General features: G+C 38.0%; 1 protein-coding gene and 1 pseudogene across 2 annotated transcripts in view; one reads left to right on the top strand and one right to left on the bottom strand.

The window, feature by feature from the left end:
- The window catches only part of Cfap299 (cilia and flagella associated protein 299), a 555552-nt gene that overhangs the window by 132899 nt on the left and 407049 nt on the right, over positions 1 to 15604 (top strand). The gene's annotated exons all lie outside the window — the stretch shown is intronic.
- Positions 960 to 1437, bottom strand: LOC129667077 (probable ribosome biogenesis protein RLP24; annotated as a pseudogene).

Raw genomic sequence — 15604 nt, 5'->3', positions numbered from 1 at the left:
AAGGGTTTTATTTATATACAAATAATAGGCAGCATTCTATCCATAAATTCTATTTTCCAAAACCAAGAGTTTCTTTTACTTTGGTTGGATTTTTAAAGAAAGTAAAAAAAAAATGCTGGGTATTATGGTGCACCCCTTTACTCCCAGCGCTCAGGAGACAGAGGCAGATGGATCCCTGTGAGTTCAAGGCCCCCTGCTCTACGTAGTTTCAAAACATCCAGAGCTACAGAGAGACCCTGTCTCAAAAAAAAAACAAAAAAGAAAACGACACAATAAATTCTGAAAAGCATCAGAATTCTTCTGCTTCTATACCACTGCTGGGCTGGAGGGAGAGAGGAGTATGTTGAGACAGAAGTCATAACCTGGAACTGAGCACTCTCCAAAAATAACGTACCATCCAGGCAAAGTATATTCAACCTACCCAGCCACAACATTACAGCTGCCTACTAAAATGGCTGAAGCAGGTCCAACAGCCCAACATAATGCATCGTATACAGCCATTATGTAACTATAGGAAGCTATAAACAGACTAGACCAAAACAAAAGAGACCGAGGTTGTCAGGAGAATAGTTAATTCCTTGTGTGATCTCCACTTCAGTAACCCAAATAAACAGAATATCCAAGTGCAAGGAAAATACATCATTACAAATTTTGTGCTAGTGACAGTCAGCACAGAAATATTGCCAGGTGCCATTATACAATGGCTCAACCATGTTATGCCTACAGTTCATATCCTCATCTAAACACAAACTTTTGTGTTTGTATGAACCTGACACAGTGAGGCAGAATGCTGAGCTGAGACCTAACATTTACAGCTAGATGCTTCTCCATGCTGCAGCTTAAGAGGGAAGCACATGGATGACCGCTCTCTGAGGGACCTTATGTAACCAATCAATAACTTGGGGACCACAGTCTCCACTGGTTCCCAGTGTGCCCGGGGCTGGTTGCAGGCAGCACCATTAGAAAGCATCCTCCATCTCCACATCCTCCCGTGACTGCTGTACCATTTTTCCCTCCAGCTTTTCTCCTTTGTCTGCAAGAGGAGCCCCGATGAGATGGATGTTCAGCTTGACCTCTCTGACGTCCTGAACCTTCTGTAGCTCTTTGTTTTTCTTCAATCTATTCATTATAAATTTAGCCTGGCATTCTGTTTGATCTCTTCAACTCTCTTCATTGCATCAATGGTTTTATTCCATATCTCTCCCTGATAATTTATATTTTTCAAGTTCAAATAAGTTGTCCACCATGAGCTCTTTGATAGCTGCTTCCCTGAAGGCTTTAGTCCACCTGACCTTGAGTGGGTTCTGCTTCTTCTTGATATTTTTACGACACGTGGATTTGCAGAATCGGAACACCTTGCAGTCGTTGTGGATGAGACATCATGCCGTGGCCAGGGTAGATCGGCCTGTGACAGAAATAACACGTCTCTATCCTCATGATGAACCCACATGGGAGTCCACCTTCTAGATCGAATATTGATTTTTAATAATTATAAAAATTTCCAGTGAACTATGACTTTTGATTTAGAGTGTGTTGATGTGTACTTATGTTCAGCTCTGTTTGACCTGAGGTCATTAGCTAGACAGATTAAAAAAAAAAAAAAAGAATTACATGAATCTTTATTCAATTAAGTTTGAGAACTACAATTTTTTTACAACTAGAACAAAATATCTTGATCCAGAATTGACCAATATAATTGAACCTTTGGCCTTTTCATAAGAAAACTTTATAACTTTATTCATAAGAATGGGAGTGCTTTCTTTTTTAAAATTCTTTATTAATTACACTTTACTCACTTTGTATCCTACCCGTGGTTCTCTCCCTCCTCCCATCCCAATCCCTACCTTCCTCCCCCCTCTGCATGCATGCCCCTCCCCAAGTCCACTGATATGGGAGGTCTTCTTTTCCTTCCTTCTGATCCTAGTGAATTAGGTCTTGTCAGGAGTGGCTGCATTGTCTTCTTCTGTCGCCTGGTAATTGTTGCTTCCCCCTCAGAAGGAGGTAATTAAAGAGAAGGCCAATCAGTTCATGTCAGAGACAGTCCCTGTTCCTATTACAATGGAACCCACTTGGATACTGAACTGCCATGGGCTACATCTGTGCAGGGGTCTTAGGTTATCTCCATGCATGGTCCTTGGTTGGAGTATCTGTCTCAGAAAAGACCCCTGTGCTCAGATTTTTTGGTTCTGTTGCTCTCTTTTAAAGGTGCTGCATGCCTTTAATCTCTGCTTGTGACCACTTTCTGTGCTTACACTTTAGATTCAGAAGCAAGGAAAATTAATAAAACGGATTCAGAATTGAAACATGAGTGAAATGATGTCTCCATATGATAAACTTTCTTTTTTAAATGTATTCTGTTTGATGGAAAGAGAGAGAAAGGCATGGCAAAAGAAAGAGGAAAATAGTGAAATGTGTGAATTTGGAATCTGCTTTGTGTTTTCATTATCTTTGCTCCTCCAGGACCTCCCTATTCATATTTGTTTTTCTCATTTCTTTACTTTAATTGACACCTACAAACGGTTCACATTTCTGGGGCAGCATGTGGTGGTTTGGAGCAAGAACACAAGAGTTCCTGGAAGTTACTTGATGAGATATGATTTTATAAACAATCAAAACAATCAAACCTTACACTCCAATTATTCCTCATTCTAAAATGTACTGTATTAGAGAGAAAATGCATGTGCAAGTCACTGGCTGCTGGTCTCCTGACCCATTGTGTGTTGAGTTAGAAAAGTGGGCATTCCATGTTTTATTCTGACAAATAGTAACTTTATATTCCTCTGATTTTCTTCTCTTTATTTATTTATTTTATTTATCTATATAGATGAATTTAGGTTGCTTGTTTGCTTTTTGAGAAAATAATGGTACCCAGATCCATGAGGAGATCTTGTCAGCACTTTGGATTAATTTTTATTGTCATTTCTGTTGGAGAAGCACTTTCAGTGTGATGAGTAAGAGCATGGGTGCTGGGTTGTGCTATTTGAGTAGACCATGGAGTCAATAGCTGCGATGCAGCATGTAGAATGTGTTTACTTTCCTTGAGTGTTATTAAAGACCAGAACCATCAAACAAATTATAACAAGCCATTCTCTAAAGCTATTGACCCCACACTCATCAGATGACCTAAAGCCTGAGTGAGGAGAATCTTTATGTCTTTTCCATGGCATGTGCAATTGTAGTTAATCAAGCATAAAACAAAAGTCCCTCTTTAAAGTTATATTAACTTAATGTTGCTGTCCTGAGAATCATTATAAAAATCACAACTCCAAAGGTAAGATGTCATATAAAGTGCCAAGGGATTCATACATGTTTAAACGTTGATTTTAAAAAGTTATTGTTTGTAAAATTATTGATTAGCTCTTAAAGGCTTTTATTAGGTTCTTCTTGAGTGTTTTCAAAAACCAGAAATCTTTCATATATATTAAACAGGTTGAAGTAAATGTTAATTAGGGGGAAGAAAACACATAAGTTCCTCCTCAATTTATTTTACCTTAAAAAACAACAGCATATACATCATAAAACTATAGTGTGTATATTGTAGACTACAATTATGCTATCTACACGAAAACAGAATCACTTTTGTTCCATTAAACATCTCTCTCCCTTATCGGTTACCTGGATAGTAACAAGTCTGAAGAAAGTGGTAAGGCAAGCTGTATACTAGGATAAGTGTGTTTTGAAAATAAAAAAAATCATTATAATTAATTTCTTAAAAATAGCTCATGGCTAAATTTACAGGACATAGATGAACATAGATGATTAGAGCTGATTGAAAAGACAAGGATGGTCTTCACTTGGCGTGAGCTACATATAACTAAGATGACAGGAACCATGAAGTAAAGTGATGAAGGAAAATGGTTCTTCATGAAGAGCAGGAAGTCACACTGCCTACCCTCAAAGACCCTTTCTGCAACTTACTTGCTCTGGACTTCATGAAAGTTTCTTAAATTCTTATTCCATCTTTGAGTTCTTGCCTCAATGATCATGGTAGCTCTTGAGATAAATTTTGTAAGGATGTGATTAATATTCATAATAATGCTGAATGCTTAGCAGTTGCTCAGTGTGTTCACTATATTAATTTTTGTTATTTTATAATGATGAATTCAAGACACCCCTTTTTTATTTCTACGTAGTATTTAGTGTTATAAAAATGTTTCATGGTTTGTTGTTCTTTTGTACCTGTTCACACATTTACTTTGTTATTTAAAAACGGAGAGCTTGAAATAATTTATGATTCTTCAACACAGGGATTTTATGTCAGGCCAAATTGCATTAGTAAAAATAACTTTATAGACATCCAATTTACTTCATTATGTTTCTCATAAATATATGTAAGAAGGCTGAAGTTGTAAACAGGAACCAGATGCGATGAATCTGTAATATACAGCTTCAAAGTCATTGCACAAGCAGATTTTCTAAACTAAACACAGTCACAAATATTTAGCTCTCCAGAACTACTGTAATGGCAAGATACATGATGTAGTTAGCCCAGAAGGAAGGCCAAATTCACATTCTAACACAATTCTACTATTTAAATCTGTGCCAAAAACCAGCTAGTGAAAATAAAATGTAATATTGGCTAGTTTGTACTGTATGTTTTTACTTAAAGTTTTGAATACTTAAAGCAACATCCTCAATGTAATTAAAATGTTTACTAGATTCAGACAGGGTACATTTGAAGTTACAGTTTATGAAGTATAAGCTTGAAAACTAAATTGTATATAGAGATGGCAACTGGTTGTAAATATCTTTATTTAACTCATAGTATCACCTTCAGCCCCAAGGCTCCCAACCATTGGATAGCTTGGTGGCGCAAGCTCAGGCACCAGAGCTAGACTCCACATGCTGAAATCCAAATCATCTGCTTTCTGGCTGAGTGACTTTGCTTTGTTGAGTTCATTTGCCTTCTCTCTACTTCATTTTTCTTATCTGTGGCAAGATTTATGCTGGCACCAAATTTATAGAGGTAATGGAAAGATTAATGTTACACACATGTATATTCAAGCTGGGTGATACACAGAGAACTGCCACATCTTTATCTGCTTTACTTATAATCCATTTTTTGAGTTGCTGCTAAATTTGGACAAATTTGAATAGTTATTTTTTTATCAGTATATGCCAATGAAAGTACTAATATCTAGGTAACTAATCAGAGACATGTTTAATGGGAACAGATGTGTTTTGTTTTATTTATATATATATATAATTGAATACCAGCATTTTCAATAATACCTTAATTGACATGTGCTAAGCAAAATGTCACTGCTGTTTAGATTTGTTTATATATATAACAAGAGATGCTTTCAAATGACCTGTCTGAATTTTTTCCTAGATTTTTTTGTTTGTTTTTGCCTCTACTAATGGCCTCGCACTCCTTTGCCTCATTCTGCTCCCATTATTCCTTACATCTTTTATTTGAAGTGGTCTGTCTGTAACACCCCAGCCTTACAAACAAATGCAACCTGTCTTATTTTGATGCAAAAAAAAAAAATCTGACCCTTTGTTGGAGTGGTAAACACTGGAAGCGTGCACTTGATTGGTATTAATAGATTTAAGTGTTTAGAAAGTTGATGACACCTGAAAGGCAAATGATAAAGAATTATAGACTGCTTCCAGGTAAAATGGTGGACTGAAAGCTCCGCAGTGAGACTCAGTGAAGAAAAAAAAAGGATGGCACCACATAATGTAATGTTTCCTACGAAGGCTATAGCTGTGAAGAAACTTATTAATTTCAGTGAGATCTCCACAGAGCAACTGACAGGGGAGGACACAAACTTGTTAGCATGAGGACCAGCCTCAGTGGGCACCACCAAAGAAAGTGCTCCACATCCTACATGAATGCTGCAGAACAGTTCGTTATGTGGTGTCCAAGGGCTGTTTAGGGAGACCCCAGGACTAAAAAGCACGAAAAAGAGATCCAGTGTGAACTGAGATCCAGAGTTTTCAATCTCTTCCTCCTGGCACACTTCTTATCCTCTCTCCTTCCTGACACACCTGTGCCTCTCAGATGGTCTGAGCCTGCAGAAGTAGGACTGAAGGTTGGACGCAAGCTGAGGTCTGGGGTTGGTCCAGGCTGTGGAACCAGGGACTGAAGTGTGCTGGTGTGAGAATGAGGCCAAGTTTCCCTCTCTTCCTTTATGGTAAGTGCTATGCACAGAAAGAAATGCTCTCCTGCAGGAGCCTCACAGCCAGAGGGAGATGAACTTTCCACTCACAATTGAAGTCTGGAGACCAGTGCAAGCTATAGACATGGAAGCTGATGGATGACCTTCATGGTATTGTGGAGTGACCTGTCACTGCCTTGTTATAAGACAAGCACAGGAACTGGGAACTGAGAACTATACCATTTCCGTAATTCAGTTACTCCCAGAAACTCTATCCAGAAGAAATTTATTTAAATGCCACTGGGGCACATCATACCCTAGATCTGCTCTTGTAGGTTTAAACTGGAGTTACAAGCTTTTCTCCTCTGATCAGCTCAGTTTGCTACACCAGACAGAGGGAAAGATGAAAAACCTGTCCTACTAAAGAAGGGATTCTGACTGATGAATAGTATTTTTTTTAAATCTATTGTACTGTCCCCTTTTATTTTTTTATTTTTCAAATACTTTTTTCTTTTTATTAATTACAGTTTATTCACTTTTTATCCCCTCTGTACCTCCCTTCCTCCTCCCCTCCCAATCCACCTTTCCTCTTCCCCACCATGTCCCTGTCACAGTCCACTGATAAGGGAGGTCCTTCTCCCCTTCCCTCTGATCCTAGTCTATCAGGTCTCATCTCGAGTGGCTGCATTGTCTTCTTCTGTGGCCTGGTGAGGCTGCTTCCCCCTCACAGGGAGGAGATCAAAGAGCAGGCCAATCAGTTCATGTCAGAGACAGTCCCTGTTCCCATTACTATGGAACCCACTTGGACACTGAACTGCCATAGGCTACCTCTGTGCAGAGGTTCCCTGTTTTTTCCCTCCTCCAATATCCATCCTCTTTGACTTTCTGAATGGGGATTGAGCATTTTAGCCAGAGTCATCCTTCCTGATTAGCTTCCTTAGGTGTACAGATTTTAGTATGTTTATCCTATATTATGTGTCTAATATCCATTTATGAGTGAGTATATACCCTGTGGGTCTTTCTGCTTCTGCGATACCTCACTCTGGATGATCTTTTCCAGTTTCCACCATTTACCTCCAAATTTCATGATTTCCTTTTTTTTTTATTGTTGAATAATATTCCATTGTGTAGATGTACCAAAATTTTTGTATCCATTCCTCAGTTGAGGGGCATCTGAGCTGTTTCCACCTTCTGGCTATTATGAATAAAGCTGCTACAAACATGGTTGAGCAGATGTCCTTGTTGTATACTTGAGTGTCTTTTGGATATATGCCTAGGAGTGGTATTGCTGGATCTTTTTTTAAATTTTTAATTACACTTTTTTTTTTTTTACTTTGTATCCCTCCCCCCCAGTTCCCTTCCTCCTCCCCTCCCAACCAGTCCCTTTCTCCCCTTTCTCCACGCATGCCCCTCCCCAATTCCACTGGTAGGGGAGGGTTTCTTTTTCTTCCTTCTGACCCTAGTCTGTTAGGTCTTGTCAGGAGTGGCTGCATTGTCTCCCTCTGTGGCCTGGTAAGGCTGCTCCCTCCTCAGGGGGAGGTGATCAAAGAGCAGGCCAATCAGTTCTTGAGGAAGTGCTATTCCTAATTGTCTGAGAAAGCACCAGATTGATTTCCAAAGTGGTTATATAAATTTACATTCCCACCAACAGTGGAGGAAGGTTCCCCTTTCTCCACATCCTCTCCAGCATGTGTTGTCACCTGAGTTATTCATCTTAGCCATTCTGATGGGTATAAGGTGAAATCTTAGGGTTGTTTTGATTTGCATTTCCCTGATGACTAAGGAAGTTGAACATGTCTTTAAGTGTTTCTTTGCCATTCATTATTCCTCTATTGAGAATTCTCTGTTTAGCTCTGTACCCAATTTTTTTAATTGGATTACTTGATTTGTTGCTGTTTAACTTCAGGTTCTTTATGTATACTGGATATTAGCCCTCTGTCAGATATAGGGTTGATGAAGATCCTTTCCCAATCTGTAGGCAGTCATTTTGTTTTAACTACAGTATCCTTTGCTTTACAGAAGCTTTTCAGTTTCCTGATGTTCCATTTACTGATTGTTGTTCTTAGAGCCTGTGCTGTTGGTGTTCTGTTCAGGAAGTTGTCTCCTGTGCCAATGAGTTCCAGGCTCTTCCCCACTTTTTCTTCTAACTGGTTTAGTGTGTCTGGTTTTATGTTGAGGTCTTTGATCCACTTGGACTTCAGTTTTGTGTAGGGTGATAAGTATGGATCTATTTGCATTTTTCTACATGTAGACATCCAGTTAGACCAGCACCATTTTTTGAACATGCTATCTTTTTTCCATTGTTTGGTTTTGGCATCTTTGTCAAAAATCAGGTGTCCATAAGTGTGTGGATTTATGTCAGGGTCTTCTATTCGATTCCATTGATCCACCAGTCTGTTTCTATGCCAGTACCATGCAGTTTTTATTGTTGTTGCTCTATAATACAGCCTGAGATCAGGGATGGAGACGCCTCTAGAAGATCTTTTATTGTACAGGATTATTTTAGCGATTCTGGGTTTCTTGTTATTCTATATGAAGTTGAGAATTTTTCTTTCCAGGTCTGTAAAGAATTGTGTTGGTAATTTGATGGGAATTGCATTGAATCTGTAGATTGTTTTTGGTAAGATGGCCGTTTTTACTATATTAATCTTGCCAAGCCATGAGCATGGGAGATCTTTCCATCTTCTCATATCTTCCTCTAATTCTTTCTTCAGAGACTTGAATTTTTTTTCATACAAGTCTTTGACTTGCTTTGTTAGGGTTATTCCAAGGTACTTTATGTCCTTTGTGGCTATTGTGAAGGGTGTTGTTTCCCTAATTTCTTTCTCATCCCTTTTGTCCTAAAATATTTTTAAGTTTATAAAATTCTTCTATATATTTGTATTAAAACAAGCAATTCACATTCCTGACTAGTTACCTCTCCTCAAATTTTCCATTAACATATTTCAAAGACACTGTACATCAGTGTTTATTGCAACAGTATTTACAATTGCTGTTAGGAAACCAATCTAGGTGTTCAACATTGGAGGAATAGCTTAAAAATGTGATATAAGTGCACAGTAAATTTTTTTTAATCCATAAAGATGAATGAAGTCATGTTGCTTGTAAAAAAAATGGAATAACTAGAGACAATCATAGTAAGCTAATTAACCCAAGCTCACCCAGTAGTTCTAAATGTTGCATTCTTTTCCCCATGGTGTCAAATGATATCTAAGATCTGACTGCAAGATGAAAAGTAGGAGACAGAAATCAGGTCCTGGCAGCTTGTCCATTTACAATTAGAAGTAAAATTTTAATATACGTCTGGTGTGTAAAGCATAAATGCTAGTCAGATTGTTTCAATGAATAAGTTTCAACAGTTTACCTCTATAACAATTATAAATTAAACCTGTTAAATTTTCTGGTCAACGTCAGTTTTAATAAGTGGATTTCATATAGACAGCAACTAAATGATGTTTTGTAGTATTTCTCTCACATAGCAGATTTCATCCATATACTGCACTTTTCTGAGCTGTGCTATAGGCAACACATGTTTTTAGTGGTATTTCTCTTCTGTGCTGTATAATGAATGGCTTCTGTCCCAGTTTCATATCTGGTGTTGTGATAAAATATCCCAACAAAAATCAACTTAAGTGAAAGGATTTGTTTTTATTTCACAATTCCAGGTTACAGCCAGTATTGTCATTTTGTCACTGCAGCAGGAACTTTAGAGATGGGGTCAACCACTCACAGTTACAAGCAGAGAGAAATGCATTGTTGTTCGTTTGCAAACTTGCTTGCTTGAGCTCAGCTCAGTTTCTCCATTCACAATACAGGACAACTCTAAGTAGAGAATGGTGCCACCTACAGTGGGCTGTGTCTTCCCACATCAGTTAATGAATAAGACAGGCTCCCACACAGACCAAGCCGGTAAAGAAAATCATTTACTAAAATTCTCTTCTCAGGTGACTCTTGGTTGTGTCAAGTTGACAATTCAAGCCAAACACTACAACTTAAGTGAAAATTAATATCATTTGACGATAAATGTATCTAAAGACTAAAATAGATCTTATTTTTATTTATAGCAAGAGACTTAATATCACTGTTTATCTTCTTAACCACTCTAACAATATTGTTTTAAACCATTGCCTTTATTGGAATTTCCTCTAAGGAGCAAAACATGTTAGAAAAGAGCACTTGCAGTTGTCATTTTTCACTATATACAGAGGCATCTGTCTTACTACAGGCATTAGAAATATAATCAGAGCATGTTGCAGGGTGAAGGGAAGTAGAATTAGCAGAGCCTTCGGTAAAGTGGCAGACAAAAACAAAACAAAACAAAAAAACACAGGTGTGTGTTTATGTGTGCATCAAACCCAAAGGAGAAAAGTAAAAGCTAATAACACCCTGTGATACCATCCTCCAGTAATATAAAGAAATGCCCTATCTCTTGAAAGTTCTACCATGGACCAGTTATACTGCCTTCTAAATGAAGTCTTCAGTCACACCCTGGGAAATATCCATAGAAATCATAGCAGTCCACAATAAGCTGTGGAGAATGTAAGAAAGAGAAATGAGCCTATTTCATTGTGAAGCCTTTGGAGATAATTTGTGGTTATTTAAAAAAAAAAATTAAATGAAAATTCCTAACAAATGGATTAATTTTCTTTTCTTATTTTAATTTTTATATTAATCACAGGTTGTTTACTTTGTATCCCAGACATAACCCCCTCTCTCATTCCCTCCCAATCACACCCTCCCGGATTAATTTTCAATAACACAATTTTTAGAGTTTCAACACAACTGAAAGAGGCCAATGTACTGGCTGTCGCTACAGTGCTAGTTGGTCAAGAAGAACCCTGATGAGAATGTAGACAAGGCTAACACATCTGTAACAACTCACCAAAGCAAGGCAAACACATTCTACTTGCTTTCTCCTTGCAGATGTGCTGTCACTGCTCCTCTGTGAGCTGCAGGCTTAAGAAATACACTATCTGTTTGTTTATTTATCCACTTTACATCCTGATGGTAGTCTCTCCTCTTCTCCTCTCCTCCAGATCCCACCCTCCCTCCTTCTTCTCCTTATCTTCCATCCCCTACTCCTCAGAAAAGGTGAGCCCCACCCTACCAAACCACACCAGCGCATAAGTTGTATCTGGATGGAGCACATCCTCTTCATCTGTGGCCAGCAAGGCAGCCCCACCAGGGGGAAGTGATCAAAAAGCAGACAACAGAGTCCATGACAGAGACATTCCCCACTCCCTTTACTAGAGGACCCCCATGAAGCCTGAGCTGCCCATCGGCTACATCTGTGTAGGGGGGTTAGGTCCAGTAGTCCATGCATGGTCCTTGGTTGGTGCTTCAGACTTCACAGACCACTCTGAGCTCTGATTACTTGACTCTTTTGATCTTCTTTTGGAGCTCCTCTCTCCTCCATTTTCTTCTATCCTTCCCCCCAATTTTCCATAAGACTCCCTAAGCTTTACCCAATGTTTAGCTGAAATTATTATAACTTCCTCATTTCTTTTTTCTGAATTTCAGTTTCCACATTACATAATTGATGATAGTGATTAAAATAAAGTATATATTGGAAAGTAATTTTAAAATTTGTTGAATTCATAAACTAAAGAGATAAAGATTATTTTAATTGTAATCTAAATTGACTTCATATTTTAATTTTGTTCAATTTCTATTTAAAGAAAGAAATCTGGAAGTGCTATATTTTCTTAGATCCCCAGATATGAAAGAGAGTTTATGAAATGTGTTTCAGTCTATGTGTCTCATTTTACCAGTTTTTCAATAGAATGGTTCACAGCACTCCTTTCTTCTCAAAAATGTTTTACTTTGGTTGGAAAAGAGTAATCATAGGATGTCCTTTCTAATATAGTATATTTGTTAGGGGTGCTATTATTATCCCCAAAAGCTTGGAATGGCTCTTGCTGCAGTTGTGATATGCAAGTAATTAAAAAAAAGTATTCATTCAGAGCAAACATCAGCTAACTCTTAGTTTGGTTTATGATGTATTCCTCCAGATGTTTTTTTCATTCCACACTCTTGGAAGGGGGTAAAAAAAACACATATTATTCATTCTAGTAATGTTAATTCATGCAGTCTTACATCCAAGGTACTTTTTCTTATTGTACGTCATTCCCATTAACATTTTAATTTATTTATAGTTTAAGAATTTGGTTTATTATGCCAGGTGTGGTTGGTGCACACCTTTCATCCCAGCACTCTGGGAAGCAGAGGCAGCAGATCTCTGTGAGTTTGAGGCCAGCCTCGTCTACAAAGCAAGTCCAGGACAGTCAAGGCTACACAGATAAACCCTGTTTCAAAAAAAAAAACAAAACAAGCAAACAAACAAACAACCACCCAAACAAACAAATCCGAGTTTGGGCTATTTCATTGGGGAAAAGAGGTTTCAGCAGAATTAAAAGGCTGTATTAGTTAATTCTTTCCCAGAGTTAACCCTGGCTTCTGAAAGGAGTGCTTGAAGTAGCATAATGTCTTTTATTTGGCAAGCACCAAACATTTGGAAAATGGATGAATGTATCCTATAACTGAATGTTTTTCTCCAAAAATTCATTTGAATATTATGAGTAAATGATATTCTGTTTGTCCAAACTACAATAAAAATAATGAAATTCTTACTTAAGAATTGTCCATTATTACTAATTACTAATTTACTTTCATTTGATTACATTAACTAGAACTAAAAAAGAATTAATTAATAAGAATGTATTAAGTCATTTCATGTATTATATGAGGAACTTCCTAGATATATTAAACAAGAAGAAATGCAGAGTGTAGTACTTGTGAGGTGAAATCAGGAGGATGTCGGGTTCAAGGTGTGTAGGGATTACATATTGAGACCCTGCCTCAAAACCCCAGAACAACAACAAATCAAAAGGTAGTATACAAAAGTGAATAACTTGAGACAACTGAAGTTTTTTCTACAATAAACAATGTTATAATTAATTTCTGCCACAGAATTGTAGTTGGAAGTCTGTCACTAATTATTCTGAAGTCTCTCAAGAATATTATTTTCATGCTATGTACAAATTTAATCTCTTCCACTGTCAGAACGCTGGCTTGAGATTTCAGTCAAATGTCAGATAAAACAAGACAACAGTAGTAAGCAAGAGCCTCATAGAGTAGGAGGGCTTGAAGGAGACTTCGAACTTTCCAAATAGTAAAGGATGGGCTTTGCCCTTTGATCATGCAGTTAATCTTTCAGGAATTTAATAATGCTGGAGGCAGTTTTACCCATTCGACTAAGGGGTAGCTAATAATTACAATAAAATTTAAAGTGCCTGTAATAGCATGATTGGAAAAGAGGAAAGCAATAACAGGGTGGCTCACAATCTGAAGTGTTTAGCTCTTCATGTCAATAGACGAGCATATTGGTATAGAAATGGGCAATCCAGGCAGAGCACACAGGGGCCTGGCAAGTCATTACAAATTAAAACAATCCTTGAAGTTCAGTGTCGTTTGATGGTGCAGTTGCCACATGGAACATTTGACATTACAGCTTCTTTTTACTCCTAATCACATTTCTCCATCGTTCTCAAGCCTTTCTATTGATTTCAACCCTTTGAGTAGACTGTTACTAAAAAACAACATTATGTGTCTCCTTTTGGCATAAAGAATCAGATGGAGATAAAAACATGGCCACACCCACATTTAATAACTATGTCATGAAATTTTTGAATAAGCAAAAATCATTTTAATATCACAAATTTATTTTTAAAAAACCAGGATGCCTCATTCCTAAATTTAATTTCATGTTAAAAAGGTTTTTTTCTTATTTTTAATTTTTTTTTAATTTTTCTTTTTAGTTACATTTTGTTAACTCTGTGTCCCAGCTGTATCCCGCTCCCTCATTCCCTCCCCAACCCCACACTCCCTCCCTGGTCTCCTCCCTGCCCCTTTCCAAGTCCACTGATAGGGGAGGACCTCCTCTCCTTTCATCTGACCGTGTTTTATCAGGTATCTTCAGGGCTGGCTGCAAAGTCCTCCTCTGTGGCCTAACAGACTGCTCCTCCCCTGGGGGGGGGGTCAAACAGCCTGCCCTTGAGATCCTGTTAGAAATAGTCCGTGTTCCCCTTACTTTGGAAAACTACTTGGTTACTGAGCTACCACGGGCCACATCCGAGCAGAAGTTCTAGGTTATATCCATAGATGGTCCTTGGTTGAGTGTCAGTCTCAGAAAAGACCCTGTGCCCAGATATATTTGGTCCTTGTAGAGCTCCTATCCTTTCCATATCATACTAACTTCCCTTCTTTCATATGATTCCCTGCACTCTGCTGAGGGTTTGGTTATGAGTCTTAGTGTCTGCTTTGAAACACTGCTAGGTAGAGTCTTTCAGATGCCTTTTGTGGTAGACTCCTGTCATAAGTTCAATGCACATCCCATTTGTCTTTCTAAATGAGGATTAATCACCTTCGCCTGTGTCTACTTTCTTGATTATCTTCTTTAGGTGTGTAGATTTCATTATGTTTATCATATCTTGTAGGTCTATATAAGCAAGTATATACCAAGTTTGTCTTTCTCCTTCTGGGATACTTCACTCAGAATGATCTTTTCTAGATCCCACCACTTGCCTGCAAATTTCATGATTTCCTCCTTTTTGATTGCTGAGTAGTATTCCATTGTGTAAAAATACCACAATTTCTGTATCCATTCCTCTGTTGATGGACATCTGGGTTGTTTCCAACTTCTGGCTATTACAAATAAAGCTGCTACGAACATGGTTGAACAAATGTCCTTGTTGTGGACTTGAGCAAATTTTGGGTATATACCTAGGAGTGGTATAGCTGGGTCTTGAGGTAGCACTACTCCTAGTTGTCTGAGAAAGCGCTAGATTGACTTCCAAAGTGGTTGAACCAGTTTACATTCCCACCAGCAATGGAGGAGGGTTCCCTTTTCTCCACAACCTCTCCAGCATGTGCTATCACTTGAGTTTTTCATCTTGGCCATTCTGATGGGTGTAAGGTGAAATCTTAGGGTTGTTTTGATTTGCATTTCCCTAATGGCTAATGAGGTTGAGCATTTCTTTAAGTGTTTCTCTGCCATTCGATGTTCCTCTTTCGAGATTTCTCTGTTTAGCTCTGTTCCCCATTTTTTAAGTGGATTACTTGGTTTGTTGCTTTTCTGCTTCTTTAGTTCTTTATATATACTGGATATTAGCCCTCTGTCAGATAAAGGGTTGGTGAAGATTCTTTCCCAATCTGTAGGCTGTCTATTTGTTTTGATGACAGTGTCTTTTGCTTTACAGAAGCTTTTCAGTTTCATGAGGTCCCATTTATTGATTGTTGCTCTTAGAGCCTGTGCTGTTGGTGTTCTGTTCAGGAAGTTGTCTCCTGTGACAATGAGTTCTAGGCTGTTTCCCACTTTTTTTTCCAACTGATTTAGAGTATCTGGTTTTATGTTGAGGTCCTTGATCCACTTTGACTTTAGTTTTGTGCAGGGTGATAAATATGGATCTATTTTCATTTTTCTGCATGTAGACATCCAGTTG

Source organism: Psammomys obesus, unplaced genomic scaffold, assembly GCF_907164565.1.
Source record: "Psammomys obesus unplaced genomic scaffold, mPsaObe1.curated_primary_1811, whole genome shotgun sequence".
Classification (NCBI taxonomy): domain Eukaryota; kingdom Metazoa; phylum Chordata; class Mammalia; order Rodentia; family Muridae; genus Psammomys; species Psammomys obesus.
This window is presented reverse-complemented; position numbering and strand designations above follow the sequence as displayed.